This window comes from Geospiza fortis, unplaced genomic scaffold, assembly GCF_000277835.1.
Source record: "Geospiza fortis unplaced genomic scaffold, GeoFor_1.0 scaffold1364, whole genome shotgun sequence".
In the NCBI taxonomy this organism is placed as follows: Eukaryota; Metazoa; Chordata; class Aves; order Passeriformes; family Thraupidae; genus Geospiza; species Geospiza fortis.
Genome location: NW_005054875.1, coordinates 19,071 through 27,308, shown reverse-complemented (window position 1 = coordinate 27,308; position 8,238 = coordinate 19,071). Strand labels below are relative to the sequence as shown.

The 8,238-nt window shown below is 44.8% G+C and overlaps 1 long non-coding RNA gene across 1 annotated transcript in view; it reads left to right on the top strand.

The window, feature by feature from the left end:
• LOC115949169 overlaps nucleotides 1-8,217 on the top strand; it is a 22,851-nt gene extending 14,634 nt beyond the window's left edge. Inside the window, exons 2-3 of the long non-coding RNA XR_004082776.1 lie at nucleotides 7,045-7,164; nucleotides 8,141-8,217. This is a non-coding gene — a long non-coding RNA (uncharacterized LOC115949169). The remainder of the gene's footprint in view (nucleotides 1-7,044; nucleotides 7,165-8,140) is intronic.
• Nucleotides 8,218-8,238: the final 21 nt, after the last annotated feature.

Here is an 8,238-nt window from a genome sequence, read left to right as displayed (position 1 = left end):
GCATCTTCAGGAAGGGAAAACCTAATAGTACCTTCTGAGAGAGTCCAGCACTCTCTGGCCAGCTCCTGTTCGAGGCTGTAAGGCTCTCTGGGCATCTTCCTGGAGGCTTCAAAAGGTCCTTTTTGTGGTCAGCCTTGCTGTGAACTCTGTCCAAATCTGGATCTTCGGTTCTTCAGCTCCTGGCTAAATCCACTTCTGTGGTCACCTGTGAGATGACCATCAATATTGGGTGTTAGCAATGAAATCCTCCCAATGCTGCATGGACCACCTTTGACATTTGCAGGGATACCATGTCGACGGTTGGTCACAAGGTTTTCGGGGTGAAGGAAGAGACGAGATGGGCTCCATGATCAGAAGGCTTGATTTATTATGTTATGATATATATATATATATTACATTATAACTATACTAAAAGAAAAAGAAAAGGAGAGTTCCCAGAAGCTGCTAACTACCTAAGAATAGAAAGTAAAGAAATGATCAACAAACCTTGCTCTCTCGGACTGTGTCCGAGAGAGCTCAGTTCTGGATTGGCCATTATTTCCAAACACTCAATCTGGGCCAATCCAGAACTGACCTGTTGCATTCCACAGAAGCAGATAACCTATTGTTTACCTTTTGTTTCTGGGGCCTCAGCTTCCCAGAAGGAAAAAATCCTAAAGAAAGGTTTTTAGTGAAAAGGATGTCTGTGACACTCGACTCCGACAATATGATCATATTTTTTCCTCCCTACCAACCTGCGCCTCGGCTGTGGAAAGACTGTCCAAGACTGCGGACAGATTGGAAAAACTCAAGCAAGTAAGAGAGTAAATGTCCCATGCCCCACCACTATGGACCAGCACCTGCTATTGGGAGCAAGCGCACCGCTGCTCAAGAGAGAGGGTCCATACCTTGAGGTAACCTGTGTTTTTACCTGCATGACCACAGAGAGGACATGAGGAAATGGGATGGAAAACCCACCTCAGCTCTAGCAGCACAGGGATGTGACTTGGAAGGGAAAACAGCAACCATAGAAATTCTTCAAAGATAAATGTTGCTCCAGTTTCCTGTGGGCAAGTCCTCAGACAGAACAGAAGGGCTAATGTTACTTTTGATCCTCTTGAAGGGACCTCCAGGTCATATTTACAAGTGAGCAACAAGTGCTATGACCAGGACTAGAGGGGTCATGCTTCCAGCCAGGTGGAGGAAAGGGACAATCAGATCTATTGGACTGTGTGGATCAGATTGCCTAGCACATCAGACCCTCAAGAGTATAAGGCTTTAGTTGATACCAGTGCACAATGTACCCTGGTGCCATCAAGATATGTAGGGGCAGAATCCATCTCTATTATTGGGATGACAGGGGGATCCCATAACTGACTGTACTGGAAGCTGAAGTGAGCCTGATTGGGAACGAATGTCAAAAACGCCCCATTGTGACTGGCCCAGAGGCCCTGTGCATCCTTGGCATAGATTACCTGAGGAGAAGGTATTTCAAGGACCCAAAAGGGCATCATTGGGCTTTTGGGATAGCTGTTGTGGAGACAGAGGAAATAAGTTGAATACCTTGCCTGGTCTCTCAAAGGACCTTTCTGCTGTGGGACTGCTGAGGGTTGAAGAATAACAGGTACCAATCACTGTCACAACAGTGCACCATCAAAAATACTGCACCAACCAGGACTCTTTGACCACCGTCCATATAAATGATTTGTGAACTGGAGAGCCAGGTAGTGGTCAGTAATAATCCCTTACCCTTTCATAGTCCTGTATGGCCTGTGCATAAGTCCAGTGGAGAGTGGAGACTTGTTACCGATAAGTAAAACTTTACAAAAGGAAGGCCTTGTAAAATCATGGCTCAGGCCTGTTACTTCGGCTAAGTAGAAAAGGACTGTGGGAAAGAGATTCAGCTGAATCAGGGGTATAAAAACAAGTTATATAACTATCGTATGTTCACATCATGGTATATGGTGGTTGGTTGAATTATGTTTGTGTCTTGGTTTAGAGCAAAATTTTGGGAGAGAGAGTCCCCAGAGGGGCTCTAGTAGGAAGATAAATTCAATCGGCCCCTCCCCCCCCCAACCAGTCCGGGAGAAAATACCTCCTTGGAGAAAAGTGGAAAAAAGCTGTTTATTAAACAATAGAACCTAACGCCCGGCCCGGTGGCCACAGGTGTGAGCTGCCGGTGCTCCCCTGGGTGTTCAGTCCAGAGCAGGTTCCAAGAGGTCCAAAGAAAAGGAAAAGAAAAACCACAGTCCAGGGACTCTTCTTTGCCTCAGCCAGCTAAAACTAAAAGCAAAAGGAGAGCTCTCTGTCCTGCCGTCTGTCCGTCCGCAGACAACACAGTCCTGGAGCAGGAAAGCGGGGGAGTACGTGCAATGTCTGAGGGAAAAAAACCTGTGCGATTCTTCTCTCCCCCCTTTCACTCTCTGCAACAAGTCTTAAAGGTGCAAAACTTATTATTATTCAGCATAAACAAATGAGACGATTTGGGGATAAAAGCATCATATAGTCAACCCAGGACAGTTTGTTATGCTTTAAAACTATGTAATTGATAATGGGCTAAGTGCTTTAAAAGGCCTGGTTTTTGCAATAAAGCGTCTCTCTTTTGCACCTGCCTGGGGACTATGTGTCACTACAGACCCCCACCCACAGAGGCTGACAGTGGACTATTGCTGTCTGAACGAAGTCAGACCACCACTGAGTGATGCTGTGCCAGACATGCTGGAACTTCAGTACGAACTGGAGTTCAAGGCAGCAAAGTGGTGCCACCATCAACATTGCTAATGCGTTTTTCTCCATTCCTTCAGCAGCAGCCTGCAGGCCACAGTTTGCTTTCACCTGGAGGGGCATCCAGTACACCCGGAACCAACTGCCCCAGGGGTAGAAACACAGTCCTATGATTTGCCATTAACTGATGCAGACTGCACTGGAAAAGGGTGGGATGGGGCAACACAGCAGAGGAAGTTTTGGAGAAAGCAAAGAAGATAATCCAGATCCTCCTGAAAGCAATGGCAAGACATCACCAGATTCCAATGGACGTGGTCAACAAAACAGCAGCTATGTCCCCACTGGCCAGCAAAAAGAAAACACAGGGTTTCCTAGGCACTGTAGGTTTCTGGAGGATGCATATTCCAGATTACACTCAGATTGTACGATATGTCTATTATGTGATATGGAAGAACAACAAATTTCAAGTCCCGAAAAACAACAAGCTTTTGAACGGATTAAACAGGAGAATGTTCATGTAGTAGCCCTTGGGCCAGTCAGGACAGGACAAGATGTAAAAAATATGCTCTACACCACAGCTGGGGAGAATGGTTCTTTCTGAACTCTCTGGAAAAAAGTACCTGGGGAGACTTGAGGACCACCCCTGGGGTTCTGAAGTTGGGGATACAAAGGATCTTAGGCCTGTTAAACCCCAACTGAAAAGGAAATGCTGGAGGTTTATTAAGGGGTTCGAGGTGCTTCACAAGTGATTGACACTGAAGTACAGCTACTCCTGGCACCCTGACTGCTGGTGCTGGGCTGGATGTTCAAATGGAAAGCCCCCTCCATACATTATGCCACTGATGCTACACAGAGTAAGTGGATAGCTCTGATCACACAGTGAGCTCAAATAGGAAATCTCAATCGCCCAGGCATCTTGGAAGCCATCACAAACTGGCCTGAATTTGAGAATCTCAGACTATAATCAGAAGAGGAGGAGGAACAGGTGGCATGCTGAGGACGCCCCACCATGTAATCAGCTACCAGAAAATGAAAAGTGATACGCTTTCTTTACTGACAGTTCCTGCTGTATCATAGGTATACATAGAATGGAAATCTGCTGTATGGTGTCCTACAAGGTGAGTTGCAGAAGCTATGGAGGGACAAGATGGATCGAGTCATCTTGCAGAGCTGAAAGCTGTCCAGCTGACTTTAGATAACACTGAATGAGAGAAATGGCCAGCTGTCTACCTGTACACTGACTTGTGGATGGTAGCAAACGCTCTGTGGTGGTGGCTGGACTGATGGAAAAAGACCAATTGGCAGCACAGAGGGAAACCCATCTGGGCTGCTGAATTGTGGCAAGACATCGCTGCCTGGGTAGAAAAGTTGGCTGTAAAACTACATCATGTAAATGCACATGTACCCAACAGTCGAGCTACTGAAGAACATCACAACAATGGACAGGTAGATCGGAGTGCCAAGATGAAAGTGACTCATGTAGATCTGGACTGGAAAGATAAGGATGAATTATTTCTTGCTTGGTGGGTCCATGATGCCTCAGGTCATCAGGGAAGAGATGCAACATACAGATGGGCTTGTGATCAAGGGGCAGACTTAACTATGGACACTATCTCCCAGGTTATCCATAACTGAAACATGCCCTGCAATCAAGCAGGCCAAGCTGGCAAAGCCTCTGTGGTATGGGGGACGATGATTAAAATATAAATATGGGGAGGCCTGGCAGATTGATTACATCACACTCCTGCAAACCTGCCAAGGCAAGTGTTACATGCTTACAATGATGGAAACAACCACTGGGTGGATGGAGATGTACCCTGTGCCTCACACCACTTCCTGGAACACCATCTTGGGCCTTGAAAAACAATTTCTGTGGAAACATGGGGCCCCAGAAAGAACTGAGTTGGACAATGGGACTCATTTCAAAAATAGTCTTATATTCCCTATCATGCACTAGCCTCTGGGAAAATTGAATGGTACAATGGACTGCTAAAAACCACAGCAGAGGCAATGGGAGGTAGGAACTTCAAACATTGGAATCTACATTTAGCAAAGGCCACGGGCTTAGTTAACACCCAAGGCTCTACCAATCAAACTGACCCTGCCCAATCAAAACCTGAATGTACCTTAGAAGGGAATAAAGTCCCCATGGTGCATATAAGGAATGTGTTAGGGAAGACAGTTTGGATTAGTCCTGCCTCAAACAAAGGCAAACCCATCCATGGGACTGCTTTTGCTCAAGGACCTGGGTTCACTTGGTGAGTAATGCAGAGGGACAGGGAAACACCATGTGTACCTCAGGGGGATTTGATTTTTTGGTGAGAACAGTCTGTAATGTTGAATTGTATAATATTGGTTGCTGAATGGCGCTGCCACTGTGTGCCATAACTACCACGGACAATGAAAATGGACTGCTCCAGATACAGCAGTTGTGAGCTCCTGATGCAACTTGCAACCATCTGACAGCACACCAGCCCCCCTGCCCTGGAAGACATCTAGGACAGATAGAACCCACAGTCTTGGACTAAATGAACTCAACAGACATCTTGGAGGGATGGCTGTTGATTATGGAAATTACACCCATGCTTGTGTGTGTATAAATATATAAATATCTATCTATACAGGAGCAGGATCTGGGCTTGATGTAGATGGTAAAGAAAAAGGGGTGGGTAGTGTCCCACTTTTGGCCAGGACAGTTAATTTTTTCACACTACCTGTGAGGGGGCAGACCCTAGAGCCATGTGGATGTGTCTAGGTTGTTAGTCTATACAATTTCATGTTATTACCAGGGGCGAAGTAAGGAACTCTCCCTTATGAAGAGGAGCATGGCTTGGGATCAAGAAAAGCATTGCTAGAGGGGGAAACCCGTCTGCCAGTGTTCATTATCACCTGGGGTCTTTGGTGAGCATTTTGCATGTAAATCACTCTTGCTTTTGTACACTTTTGTTATTAATGTTGCTGCTGTTACTGTTTGTTTTCTTATCTCATTGCTGTTTCCAATTGATTGTTCTTATCTTAACCCATGATCTCTGCTTTTTGTGTCTCTCACTGGAGGGGGGAGGGGAGTGGCTCATGGTTTTCTTTTTAGTGGGAGTACTAAATTGGAGAATACCATTCCTAAACCTGGACAGAGGGGATGCAAGACATAGGGATGAGCCCATCCCAGCTTAATGGGTGCAGAACAGACTACTGAGAGAGGGCCATGTTGTTATGGGCAAGACTGAAAGAGGAAGGATCTGAGCTGCAGACCAAGCTGGTTAAAATGACAACTGCCCAACCCTAAAGTGCAGAAAGAGTGGGCAAGAGAGGGTGTGGAGAGGATGAGGATTCTGTATGGTGATAGTAAATAACACCACCCCATCAAAGAGCTGTCCCTGACCTCCAAAGAGACATGTCCCCCTGCCACTACTACCCTGGAAGGATCAGTGATCTTTAGGGTCCAGAAGCAAGCCCTCACACCAGTGCTGGACACTGATTTCCTCCCCCCCTCCCCCCCATTCAGAGTGACAGCAGAGGTGATGCTTGCCCATGATCCACCCTTCTTCCCCTGGACACCTGGGTTGACTTCATCACTCTTAAAGAACCTACCATATCTGACCAAGTCCATGTGTGAGTGGGTCCCTCCGGGCTCCTGCAGAGCTGACAGGGAAAGGACATGGGTATACCCAGATAGGAATCATTCAGCCTTCTGTTATAAATACACATTATGTTGTTGGCTTTTCGCAAATATTAAGATGAATGCTATATGTATAATGTTAAAATAACTTTGCTTTTATTTTTGCTATTAACAAAAAAACTTAGGCATAGTAGTAGTGGTAGCTGATATAGTTATGAGTGAACTGTCTGTTTAGTCGGGATAACATTCAGTGAACGTGTAATGAGGACCCTGCTATTGATATGCCAACTATCAGCATCTGCCATCTGAAGAAAGTATGGATCAAGGCCCAAACTGGAAGTGATAAGGAGAAGGAGCCAAAATCACAGCCAAGAAACACGCATGCTCTAAAAAGGCAGACTCAAGGAGGGGCCATGCAAAATAGTTTCTGGAATATGTAAACTAGTTTATTAAAAATATTATTATGCATAAGGGTCTATGAATATGCAACGGGCTGATGTAATGGAAAAGATATTTAAGGGCTATCCCCGAAGGTAACAGTGCGCACTTGGCTGAGTGCCAAGACACACCCAGCCGTAATCTTTGCTTTACTGTCTTTGTCTCCTATTGTTCTTTATTAAGCTTTTAAATTTTACCAGGAAAGTGAACTATGTTTTTCACACTTCTCTAGATCTCTACACTGAGATGCAACAAATAATGTCCCAATGTGTCCATGCCTCTCCTAGGACAAGAAATTTGAGTGACCAGCCCACACAGATGTCCCGCCTTTACTCACATGATCTCCACGTCGAACTGTAATGTCTGACTTGAAAATACTTGTCAATGAGGAGGTGTTCCAATGCCTGGTAAGTGCCTAAATTCAGGTGAGATCCCAGCACGGTCAGGAATCCCTGCACTTCTAAGCCTGTTTGGACAAAGTCAAGAATACAGTGGTTCTAAAAGGAACATGAACAATTAAAGAGTCTGTCTTTCTCCTGAGGAGCTGCTCTCTTGTTTTTCATCCAACAAGGAAGCTGGATGACAAGTGTAGTCTGAAGACAAACAAGCAGTTTATTATAACTCCAAGTATATGACAAAAAGGGTCAAAAATCAGTAAGGAAACAGAAGGACATGAGCTGCAAGGCAATTAAGATGCCAAACCAAATTATATCAGTGCTGTCTTCCAAGTTTATCCCATATGTAGTGTTTTTGGTTCACTAATTTAAGATTTCTCGGCCAATGCACCAATGAGTATAGTGGGTTTAATGTTGGCTAATCACCAGTGCACTCACTAGAATGTACTTACTCATTTTCTGTGAGGTAGGATTAGGAGAAAGGCAAAGCAGGCTCAAAACTTTAAAAGGGTATAAAGAAAAATTTATTTACAGTAACTAAAAGAAAGAGTAATAAGAATCAGAACAAAACCTTCAGAAAACTTCTCCTCCCCCTACAACCTTTTCTTTCCCACTGATAATGTAAAGAAAAAAACCCTAAAATTTCAATCAGTTTACCACCTCTAAAATAGTCTTTCTTCAGTTCACTTAGGGAGAGAAGTCCCTCTTGTTAATGTTATGAAGACTCCTCCACAAGAAAACAGTTCTCTCATGGTTCTGTCCATGAACAGCAGCCGCCTGGGGAAATCTGCCATTGTGAAATCTCTCCCATTTTCCACAAGCTTTTCCTACAGCTGTGTTTATGGGTCATGTTAACTTATGGGGTATGGTTTTAAAGATGAGCTGTTCAAAGGCAAAGGTTCTCTTTATCTATCTCTGAAATAATCTTTTTCTGGGGGCACAGGATCTTTATCACTCTTCTCTCCTTCTCTGTTCTAACTTCTCATAGGATCACAGCTACTTTAACATCTGCTTTCTTTGGTATGGAGGCCTTTGCTCGACATCAGTTTGAACTCTTCATCTCCCCATGCTTTCGTGTGTTACAGG